Below are 12,101 nucleotides of genomic sequence, written 5' to 3' on the forward strand. Positions count from 1 at the left end.
GAGACCTTCAAGGATTCCCACAGTCTGGGATGGACACTTTTTTTAAATTGCAGTGTAAATTGAAATAAATACATGCATCTGTTTTGGAACTGTGGCTGGTATTCTAGCCCTAGCACAGAACTCTATACAGCTGCAAAATGCCAAGGTTCAGATAGCCCTGGACAAATTTCTGTTCGAGGAATTATATTCAAAACTACCAAAATCCTCCTTGCAGTTTCAACCGGATACAGCATTCTTCTTGCTTCCATGTCTTGAACTTTTGTGTAGTACTGATAGATACTGTTATATTTCACTGCAGAGATGGCTGAAACATTTCCTGCATACCGTATGTCTGCAAAGTGCACTGCAATCCATGGGTACAGATCTAATGCATCTGAGGGTGCTGAGGGAATCGGCTGATGTGATTGCAGAGCCGTTGGCCATTATCTTTGAAAACTCGTGGCAATCGGGGGAGGTCCCGGACGATTGGAAAAAGGCAAATATAGTACCCATTTTTAAAAAAGGGAAGGAGAACCAAGAGAACTACAGATCGGTCAGCCTCACCTCAGTTCCTGGAAAAATCATGGAGCAGGTCCTCAAGGAAATCATATTGAAGCACTTGGAGGAGAGGAAGGTGATCAGGAACAGTCAACATGGATTCACCAAGGGCAAGTCCTGCCTGACCAACTTGATTGCCTTCTATGATGAGATAACTGGCTCTGTGGATATGGGGAAAGCGGTGGATGTGATATATCTTGACTTTAGCAAAGCTTTTGATATTGTCTCCCAGGTATCCTTGCCAGCAAGTTAAAGAAGTATGGATTGGATGAATGGACTATAAGGTGGATAGAAAGCTGGCTAGATTGTCGGGCTCAACGGGTAGTGATCAATGGCTCGATGTCCAGTTGGCAGCCAGTATCAAGCGGAGTGCCCCAGGGGTCGGGCCTGGGGCTGGTTTTGTTCAACATCTTTATTAATGATCTGGATGATCATTGCACCCTTAGCAAGTTCACAGATGACACTAATCTGGGGGGAGAGGTAGATACGCTGGAGGGTAGAGATAGGGTCCAGAGTGACCTAGACAAATTGGAGGATTGGGCCAAAAGAAATCTGATGAGGTTCAACAAGGATAAATGCAGAGTCCTGCACTTAGGAAGGAAGAATCCCATGCACCGCTACAGGCTGGGGACTGACTGGCTAAGCAGCAGTTCTGCAGAAAAGGACCCGGGGATTACAGTGGATGAGAAGCTGGATATGAGTCAACAGTGTGCCCTTGTTGCCAAGAAGGCTAATGGCATATTGGGCTGCATCAGTAGGAGCATTGCCAGCAGATCAAGGAAAGTGATTATTCCCCTCTATTCGGCACTGGTGAGGCCACATCTGGAGTAATGTGTCCAGTTTTGGGCCTCCCACTACAGAAAGGATGTGGAGAAATTGGAGCGAGTCCAGCGGAGGGAAATGAAAATGATCGGGGGCTGGGGCACATGACCTCTGAGGCGAGGCTGAGGGAACTGGGCTTATTTAGTCTGCAGAAAAGAAGAGTGAGGGAGGATTTGATAGCAGCCTTCAGCTACCTGAAGGGGGGTTCCAAAGAGGATGGAGCTTGGCTGTTTTCAGTGGTGGCAGATGGCAGAACAAGGAGCAATGGTCTCAGGTTGCAGTGGGGGAGTTCTAGGTTGGAAATTAGGAAACACTATTTCACTAGGAGGGTTGTGAAGCACTGGAATGGGTTACCTAGGGAGGTGGTAGAATCTCCCTCCTTAGAGGTTTTTAAGGCCTGGCTTGACAAAGCCCTGGCTGGGATGATTTAGTTGGTGTTGGTCTTGCTATGAGCAGGGGGTTGGACTAGATGACCTCCTGAGGTCTCTTCCAACCCTAATATTCTATGATTCTATGATAATCCTTTCATATAAAAGGCCCTGGATATTGATAAGTAAATTATTATTGACATGTCTCTATCTTCATACATTTCAAGGTCAGAAGGGACCATTATGATCCTCTAGTCTGATCTCCTGCACATTGCAGGCCACAGATCATCATCCATCCACTCCTGTAATAGACCCCTAACCTCTGGCTGGGTTACTGAAGTCCTCAAATCATGGTTTAAAGACTTACAGAGAATCCACCATTTCCACTACTTTAAATCAGCAAGTGACCCTTGCTCCATGCTGCAGAGAAAGGCAGAAAAATCCGAGGGTCTCTGCGAATCTGACTTGAAGGAAAATTCCTTCCTGACTCCAAATATGGCAATCACTTGGACCCTGACTATGCCGTCAAGACCCACTAGCCAGACACCTTCAGTGTAGTAAATCAGAGCCCTCTCCAATTAGTGTCCCATCACCGGCCATTGGAGATATCTGCTGCTAACAGTCGCAGATTGGCCACATGCCATTGTAGATAGTCCCATCATACCATCTGTATAGCTCAGTGGTTTGAGCATTGGCCTGCTAAACCTAGGGTTGTGAGTTCAATCCTTGAGGGGGCCATTTAGGGATCTGGGGCAAAAATCTGTCTGGGGCTTGGTCCTGCTTTGAGCAGGGAGTTAGACTAGATGATCTCCTGAGGTCCCTTCCGATTCTATGATCTTCTCCATAACTTATCAAGCTCAGTCTTGAAGCCAGTTAGGTTTTTTGCCCTCACTGCTCCCCTTGGAAGGCTATTCCAGAATTTCACTCCTTTGAGGGTTAGAACGCTTTGTCTAATTCAGTATTGCGGGTATTTTATGCCACTTAAAGAATAGCTCTGACACCCTGAAGTTTGAAAAATATTTTTTGATACAATTCTATTGTTTCATATAATTATGATATTTTTGTATTTGTATTTCAAATAGATTTCTATGTCAAAGTTCATATGCTCCTGCCGCTTATTTATCATTTATTTATTCACTACAGTGTTATATTTGACAGTGCTATCTTTATAGAAACCATCTAAAATGTCAGGAAATCACATATAGGATAAAAAGAAGGAGCAGATGAACTCTTAATAAAGATCTTGAGTTCCTAGTGATAAAGAACAAAAACAGATACAGAAACATTATAAACAATATTGGTCCTTCAGTAAATATATCTTTCAATGTTTCCATTAAACATCAATAGTACTAAAAAAATAAACTTCTGTCACTAGCCGAAAGAGTTCTAAAAGATCTGTGTGTACGTCAGAGCATATAGAAATTTGCAGTTACATCCCAACCACTTAAGATCATGGCTGGAGCTTGCAGCAATGAGACGCAACACTCGTCTTACACATGAATTAATTATTTTATTCTGTTAGTTGACTACTAACACAAGAGCCCAATTTAAAAAGCAATTGCAATAAACATGTTGAAGAAGAAAAGAATGAGATAGGCTCTTCTCTCTAACCCAACGGTGAAACATTTACCACTGAGACATAGCAAAACCTGTCTTCTTCATGACCTAGACAGACACAACTAGGAAAGCAGATCTAGGCATGGCTTCATTTTTTCTTTATTCTTCCCTCAGTACCTTTAGTATTAGTGTGTCAGCAGCAAAAGCAGGCAGAATTCATTTGTCTTTTTAAAGATTTTGGAAACGCGTGTACCAGCCCCGCCCCCCGATCACAAACATCATCTTAAAAAAATATCACACATGGATATTTTTAAGGCAATGACAATTTTCACTTCAGTTTCTATTCTGAGATTAGACAAACAATGTACATTATTAAAAATGGAAATTCCTAGTTTTATGCCTTATTTTTAACCATGCTTTGAGCCTGCTACAAAAACTTCTTGACACCACTACACAAAAATTAAGATTACATTAAGATAACATCTGTAGAAAATTAATCTTCTCCCACACTTAATATTTTAACTGTATGAATTCTATTGCATATACAGCCAAAATGTAAAACAACCCCCTTTTTTCTCCAAATGGCGTTCTGCTGTCTGACTATGACATTACTGTATAATTTAACAACTTTGAAATATAAGCAACCAATTAAAAAAATTCACACATTAGTTCCCTTCTGGTGCAAAAGCTGATTTTTCCTTTCCACACATATAATAAGAGGTTAGGATCAAGTATAAATCAAGGCTTGCTCTGCCAAATTATTATTTGTGAGTAATAGAGAGAGGGAAAAAATCCTTTAGTAGAATTCTCATGTAGCTACAAACCTGGAAATCTAGTAATGGCACTCACTCGTTATATAGTGTTACAGTTCTTGGCCTTAAGGAACATCACAAAAGAGGAGGTTACTTACTTGTAACTGGAGGTTCTTCGAGATGTGTGGTCCCTATCTGTATTCCACACTTGGGTGTGCATGTGCCTGAGTCCGGAAGTGTTTCTTAGCAATGTCCGTTGACCCACACGTGCGCAGTGGTCCCCTTGTGCTCCCAACTGAGGGTATAATACATAGTGCGGGTTGCTATCTCTCCAATCTCCCTCTTACTGTCATGGAATCCAGTCTGAAGGAGAGGGGATGGAGGGTGGGGAGTGGATAAGGACCACACATTTCGAAGAACCTTCAGTTACAGGTAAGTAACCACCTCTTCTTGAGTGATGGTCCCTATGTGTATCCACACTTGGTGACTAGCAAGCAATGATTAGCGTGGAGCTGGGTGCGAGAATGCCAATGGAAGTGTGGTCTGCAGTATGGCCTGTCCTTTGGTGGTGTCTGTAGCTGCTGCTTGTGCAATGGCGTAGTGTATCATGAACATGAGGATGGAGTGCCAGGTTGCCTGACAGATGTCTTGCCAGGACACGTCCACTAGTGAGGTCGATGTGGCAGCTTGCAGTCGCATAGAGTGCGCAGTGATTCTATCAAGTGTGTGTGTGGGGGGGTATTGGGATGGGTTGTAGCATTTGCGGATGCACCCTGATATCCATTTGGAGATACTTTGGGACAAAAGGGATCGGTCAGCAATGGCCACAAATAGTTTTGGCGATGTTTGAAAGGGTTGAGTCCTCTGTAGGTAAAATGCCAGTGCACAGTGGATGTCGAGGGAGTGTAAGGCTCTGTCAGCGGGGGAAACGTGTTGTTTGGGGTGGAAAACTGGCAAGTGGATGCTCTGATTTAGGTGGAATTCCCACACTACTTTTGGGAGGAATTTGGAGTGGAGACACAAGGACAATTTGTCCCTGTGGAATATTGTCTAAGGGGGGTCCGCCATCATGGCCGTTAGTTCACTGACCCATCTGGCTGAGGTGATGGCTACTTTCATTGAATGTCACTTTCACTGAGAGGTGGGAGAGGGAACATGTTGCTAGCAGTTTGTGAGGGCAAAGAGAACAAGATTAAGGTCCCACAGGAGTGTGGGCTTGAGTACTGGTGGAAAAGTGTTGAGTAAACCCTTCATGAAGTGATAGTGTCGGGGTGCATAAAGACCGAGGCACTGTCCATGGGAGGAAGAAAGGCATGGAGTGTTGCCAGGTGTACTCATATAAAACTGAGTGCTAAGCCTGACATTTTGAGGGCAAGGAGGTAGTACAGGATGACTGGAATAGACACTGTGTTTAGTGAATGGTGATGGTAGCGAGCCCATGTTGTGAAGCATTTCCATTTAGCTCAGTAGCAGGCTCTGGTGCATGCACGGGATACGTTCGATACCAATCCAAATACCAGGCTGTGAGGTGAAGAGCGCTTGGATTGGGATGACGGATCTTCCAGCGATCTTGTGAGAGTAGATCGGAGAGTGTGCAAAAGCAAAGTTGTGAGCGGACTGGGAATCTGAGGAGGTCTGAAAACCAGAATAGACAGGGCCAGAATGGGGGCTACAAGTATGACGATAGCTCCGTCCCGGCAAACCTTGCGTAGCACCCGTGGTAGGAGAGGAATGGGGAAAAGGCATAGTGGATAGCCTGTCCAGGCAGGAGGAGAGCATCACCCTGAGAGTCGTCCCCTATTGCTCCCCTGGAACAATAGTGGGGCAGCTTTCGGTTCTCATGAGTGGCAAAGAGGTCCCATCGGGGGTTCCTCAATTTGCAAAGAGGTACCCAAGGTGATTGAGGTAGAGTCCAGCTGAGTGCGTTGGCTTGGGAATTCTGGGTGCCTGGTATATACATGGCTTGAAGCATCACGTCGTTCTTGATGCACCAGTTCCAAAGCCAAACCGACTTGGAGCAGAGGGAGGGAGACCTGGCACCGCCCTGCTTGTTGATGCATACCACTGCCACAATGTTGTTAAAGAGCAATTGGACCTGGAGGAATGAGCAGGAGGAAGGCCTGGCACACTTGCCGGACTGCCCGCAGTTCCGGCACGTTTAAGTGGCTTCCTGCAGCGTCCATAAGCGCTAAGCTGTGTGTTGGTCTAAGTGGGCTCCCCACCCCGCGAGGGAGGCGTCCATTGTGATGGTAGCTTATGGCATGGGAAGGTTTTTTTGTTCAAGAATAATTGCTTTTCATAGCTTAATAGTTACTTTCTTGAACAAAAAAAAACTTCAGAAACAGACTTCAAAGAGAACCAACAGAACTAAAATTCATTTGCAAATTTAACACCATTAATTTGGGCTTGAATAGGGACTGGGAGTGGCTAGCTCATTACAAAAGCAGCTTTGCCTCTCCTGGAATTGACACCTCTTCATCTATTATTGGGAGTGGACTACATCCACCCTGATCAAATTGGTCTTGTAAACACTGGTTCTCCACTTGTGAGGTACTCCCTTCTCTTCATGTATCATTATATAATGCCTGCATCTGTAGCTTTCACTCCATGCATCTGAAGAAGTGAGGTTTTTTACCCACGAAAACTTATGCCCAAATAAATCTGTTAGTCTTTAAGGTGCCACCGGACTCCTTGTTTTTGTGGATACAGACTAACATGGCTACCCCCCCGATACTTGACACCATATAGAAGTAAGCGTCCTTCATGTCGAGAACCATGAACCAGGTTCCTTGGGGAGGGAGAGGACAATCGATGCCAGCGTGACCATATGTAATTTGGACTTTCTGATAAGTGTTCAGCACCTGAAGATCTAGAATGGGGCGGCCTTTTTCGGGATGAGGAAGTACAGTGCGTAGAAGCCTTGTCCCCTGTAGTGAGGTGGGACAGGCACTATCACACCCTTGAGGAGCAGAGCATCCACTTCTTGTTGGAGAATGAGTTGATGGGATGGGTCCCCAGGGAGGAGTCGGGAGAAGGGTGTCAATGTGGTGGAAATGAGAGGAATTCTATGGAGTATCTGTGGTGGACAGTCTCCAGTAACTAACTGTTCATGGTGATCTTGCCCCAATTGTGGTAAATAGGGCAAGACGGACTCCAAATATGATATGGGGCATCATGGGTGACATCGGAGCAGGTTTGTGGCTCTCAAGCTTCACATCAAAACTGAGGTTTTGCCTGTTGCTGGGAGAGGGTTGAGGAGATGGTCATGGCGGAGGCGGGGAAGCATGGCTGTTGAGATTGGTGTTACCAACATGGAGGCTCCTGGTAATGTTGGTAGTAGGCTAGGTTTGGAGTGTGTGGTCATGGGCGGAACAGTTGCCTCTGCTGTCTGCATCTCAGGGCCGGGGTATATATGCCCAGGGACCATAGCGTGGCCCTGGAGTCCTTCAGTGAGTGGAGGGATTCATCCATCTTCTCATGGAACAGTTTGTTCTTGTCAAAGGACAGGTCCTTGATGGTATTTTGGACCTCCCCGGGGAAGCTGGACAATAGTAACCATGAATCCTGGCGCATAATGATCCCAGTTGCTAGAGGGTGAGATGACATGTTGGCTGCGTGCACAGCGGCCTGGAGGCCCACCTTGGTGACTCTTCGTCTACCAGCACGAATTCCTGCTGTTGGTCCAGTGGCAGCTTGTCCTTCAACTCTGCTATGCTGTTTTAGTTGTTAAAATCATAGTTGGCTAGCAATCTGGAACTGTAGTCGTGCTGAGGAATATACTTTCCTGTCCAGCAGGTCTTTGCTGCCCTGTCCAAAGGAGCAGACTTCTGTGGGTGCTGGCGCACCCACTCCATTGTCAGAAAAGCAGACTTTGACTCCCTCAGGGAACAGATGGGCAGGATCCCCTGGGAGAATAACATGAAGGGCAAAGGGGTCCAGGAGAGCTGGCTGTATTTTAAAGAATCCTTATTGTGGTTGCAGGAACAAACCATCCCGACGTGTAGAAAGAATAGTAAATATGGCAGGCGACCAGCTTGGCTTAACAGTGAAATCCTTGCTGACCTTAAACGCAAAAAAGAAGCTTACAAGAAGTGGAAGATTGGACAAATGACCAGGGAGGAGTATAAGGCATGCAAGAGTGAAATCAGGAAGGCCAAATCGCACTTGGAGTTGGAGCTAGCAAGAGATGTTAAGAGTAACAAGAAGGGTTTCTTCAGGTATGTTAGCACCAAGAAGAAAGTCAAGGAAAGTGTGGGCCCCTTACTGAATGAGGGAGGCAACCTAGTGACAGAGGATGTGGAAAAAGCTAATGTACGCAATGCTTTTTTTGCCTCTGTCTTCACAAACAAGGTCAGCTCCCAGACTGCTGGACTGGGCAGCACAGTATGGGGAGGAGGTGACCAGCCCTCGGTGGAGAAAGAAGTGGTTCAGGACTATTTAGAAAAACGGGATGAGCACAAATCCATGGGGCCGGATGCACTGCATCCGAGGGTGCTAAAGGAGATGGCGGATATGATTGCGGAGCCATTGGCCATCATCTTTGAAAACTCATGGCGATCGGGGGAGGTCCCGGATGACTGGAAAAAGGCTAATGTAGTGCCCATCTTTAAAAAAGGGAAGGAGGAGGATCCGGGGAACTACAGGCCAGTCAGCCTCACCTCAGTCCCTGGAAAAATCATGGAGCAGGTCCTCAAGGAATCAATTATGAAACACTTAGAGGAGAGGAAAGTGATCAGGAACAGTCAGCATGGATTCACCAAGGGGAAGTCGTGCCTGACTAACCTAATTGCCTTCTATGAGGAGATAACTGGCTCTGTGGATGAGGGGAAAGCAGTGGATGTGTTATTCCTTGACTTTAGCAAAGCTTTTGATATGGTCTCCCACAGTATTCTTGCCGCCAAGTTAAAGAAGTATGAGCTGGATGAATGGACTGTAAGGTGGATAGAAAGCTGGCTAGATCGTCGGGCTCAACGGGTAGTGATCAATGGCTCCATGTCTAGTTGGCAGCCGGTTTCAAGCGGAGTGCCCCAAGGGTCGGTCCTGGGGCCGGTTTTGTTTAATATCTTTATTAATGATCTGGAGGATGGTGTGGACTGCAATCTCAGCAAGTTTGCAGATGACACTAAACTGGGAGGCGTGGTAGATACGCTGGAGGGTAGGGATCAGATACAGAGGGACCTAGACAAATTGGAGGATTGGGCCAAAAGAAATCTGATGAGGTTCAACAAGGACAAGTGCAGAGTCCTGCACTTAGGACGGAAGAATCCTATGCACTGCTACAGACTAGGGACCGAATGGCTAGGTAGCAGTTCTGCAGAAAAGGACCTAGGGGTCACAGTGGACGAGAAGCTGGATATGAGTCAACAGTGTGCTCTTGTTGCCAAGAAGGCTAATGGCATTTTGGGCTGTATAAGTAGGGGCATTGCCAGCAGATCGAGGGACGTGATCGTTCCCCTTTATTCGACATTGGTGAGGCCTCATCTGGAGTACTGTGTCCAGTTTTGGGCCCCACACTACAAGAAGGATGTGGAAATATTAGAAAGAGTCCAGCGGAGGGCAACATAAATGATTAGGGGTCTGGAGCACATGACTTATGAGGAGAGGCTGAGGGAACTGGGATTGTTTAGTCTCCAGAAGAGAAGAATGAGGGGGGATTTGATAGCTGCTTTCAACTACCTGAGGGGGGGTTCCAAAGAGGATGGAGCTCGGCTGTTCTCAGTGGTGGCAGATGACAGAACAAGGAGCAATGGTCTCAAGTTGCAGTGGGGGAGGTCTAGGTTGGATATTAGGAAACACTATTTCACTAGGAGGGTGGTGAAGCACTGGAATGCTTTATCTAGGGAGGTGGTGGAATCTCCTTCCTTGGAGGTTTTTAAGGCCCGGCTTGAGAAAGCCCTTGCTGGGATGATTTAGTTAGGAATTGGTCCTGCTTTGAGCAGGGGGTTGGACTAGATGACCTCCTGAGGTCCCTTCCAACCCTGATATTCTATGATTCTATGATTCTATACTGCATGTGCTGGTTGCAGGATGGCCTTGTTAATGGTTAGAGCTACCTGAGAGGGCCCCTGGGGTTGGAAGATGTCCAGGAGCTGGTGTTACATGTCCTGAACCTCCTCCAACGGGATACCTAGGTCTCCCACTGCCCTCTGGAGCAAGTCCTGGTACTGGTGATGGTTGTCCGGTGGAGAGACTGGGAGGGGAATAAGTGCCTCATCAGGCAATGAAGATGCAGCAGTGGGGACCGGCGGGCCTGGCGGTACGAGTTCGATGTCTGTCTCTTCCTCATAACACAATGACGCTGGTGGGCAAATGGGGGATGGTCGATAGGATGCCTTAGATGGTGCCTGGTATTTATGATAGGGATCCCAGTGTCCCCAGGAGGGCCAGAAAGAAGGGTGTCTAAGTTTTGGTGGGCCCCATGCGTAGCAATCACAGGCTTCCGTTGCCAGATCATACACCGGGGGGTAAGGCAGTCTGTGTGTGAGTCCGGACTTCAGTGTGACATCATGGAGAACGAGGATTCTGGCTCCAAGAACTCCTCGGTCTCTGAAGACAGTTCCGGCAAAGGGAGTCCCGTCGGTACCGGAGCGCTGTGGTTTGGCAATGGGACAGGCTTCTCCAGCAGCAGTAGCAGCAGAGGTTCATCCTTCAGAGCAGTGGTTCTCAACCAGGGGTACATGTACCCCTGGGGGTACACATAATTCTTCCAGGGGGTACATCAACTCATCTAGATATTTGCCTAGTTTTACAACAGGCTACATAAAAAGCACTAGCAAACTAAAATTTCATACATACAAAATAAGAAAGAAAGCAATTTTTCAGTAATAGTGTGCTGTGACACTTTTGTATTTTTATGTCTGATTTTGTAAGCAAGTAGTTTTTAAGTGAGGTGTAACTTGGGGATACGCAAGACAAATCAGACTCCTAAAAGGGGGACAGTAGTCTGGAAAGGTTGAGAACCACTGCTCCAGAATAGGGATATTGCCAGAGAGGAGAGGAGACTGCGGTAGGGTAGGACCAGCTCCAAGAAAGGCTTGGAGCATCCAGGAATTCATGGTGTGCTCATGAAGATGCCAGAGGGGCCTGGCAGCATCTGCGGCCTGTCTGGGAGGCGCAGAGGTACCGGTGGAATGGATGGAGCACACACTGGTGAGTGTTCTGGACTCATGGGTTGCTGTCGGTACCATCGGATCACATTTGCGCGTGGTCTTACCCTCCACATGGGGAAGATTGGGTGCTGGTCCGGCGAGATCCATGTGCAATATCTCATCCAATCTGGCCCAGCTCAGGGAGGAAACACTGTGCTTGGGAGAGTCCATGGTGGGGATCTGCTCTTTTCCCATGGAGAGTGTTTTTTACTCTCATGCCAGGACTTGTCTTTGGCTTTTGGTACAGACAGTTTTGGTGCATGCAAGGTGCTCGAGGGGCGCTCACCACCTGTGATGGTCGCTGTACAGGGGGGTCTGCTGGTCCCAGATCCAAGTGCACCCTCCGTCTCATAGCTTCCTCCATCAAGTACTTATGGAGACAGAGCTCTCGAGTTTCCCAGGTTCAGGGTGGGTAGGACTTGCAAATGGAGCAGCGCGCTGTGATGTGGGCCTTGCTGAGGCAGTAGAGGCACTGCTGGTACTTGTCACTCACTGAGAATTTTTAAATCCCAGAATCTGGGGCATAGTCCCCAGGGGAGCATGAGGGGTGGGGGGATCAGTCCCCAAAAAGGGAAAGAAACTACACTAACTTATCTAATTATACTAGAAAGACTATATACAACCATTTACAACTATATACACCGAGTGAAAGGTAAATCACTCAGAAAAACTACAAGCGTGAAGGAGCAGGGGTTCCGACTCATGCCATGTGGCAGTACGAGGGAGGTGGAGAGGCGTCGACCTGCACTACCTATTACACCATCGGCTGGGAACATGAGGGGATGCACTACACACATGTGGGTCAACGGACTCTGCTAAGAAACACTTCTGGACTCAGGGACATGGTGCGCATGCGCACCCATGTACGGAATACACATAAGGACCATCACTCAAAAAAGAATGAAAATTTTTGACAG

The 12,101-nt window shown here is 47.0% G+C and overlaps 1 protein-coding gene across 1 annotated transcript in view; it reads right to left on the bottom strand.

Annotated features, from left to right (window-relative positions):
• Window positions 1-12,101, bottom strand: part of NEO1 (neogenin 1) — a 527,807-nt gene that overhangs the window by 116,912 nt on the left and 398,794 nt on the right. The window lies entirely within an intron of this gene.

The sequence above is a fragment of the Emys orbicularis genome, chromosome 10 (genome assembly GCF_028017835.1).
Source record: "Emys orbicularis isolate rEmyOrb1 chromosome 10, rEmyOrb1.hap1, whole genome shotgun sequence".
NCBI lineage: Eukaryota > Metazoa > Chordata > Testudines > Emydidae > Emys > Emys orbicularis.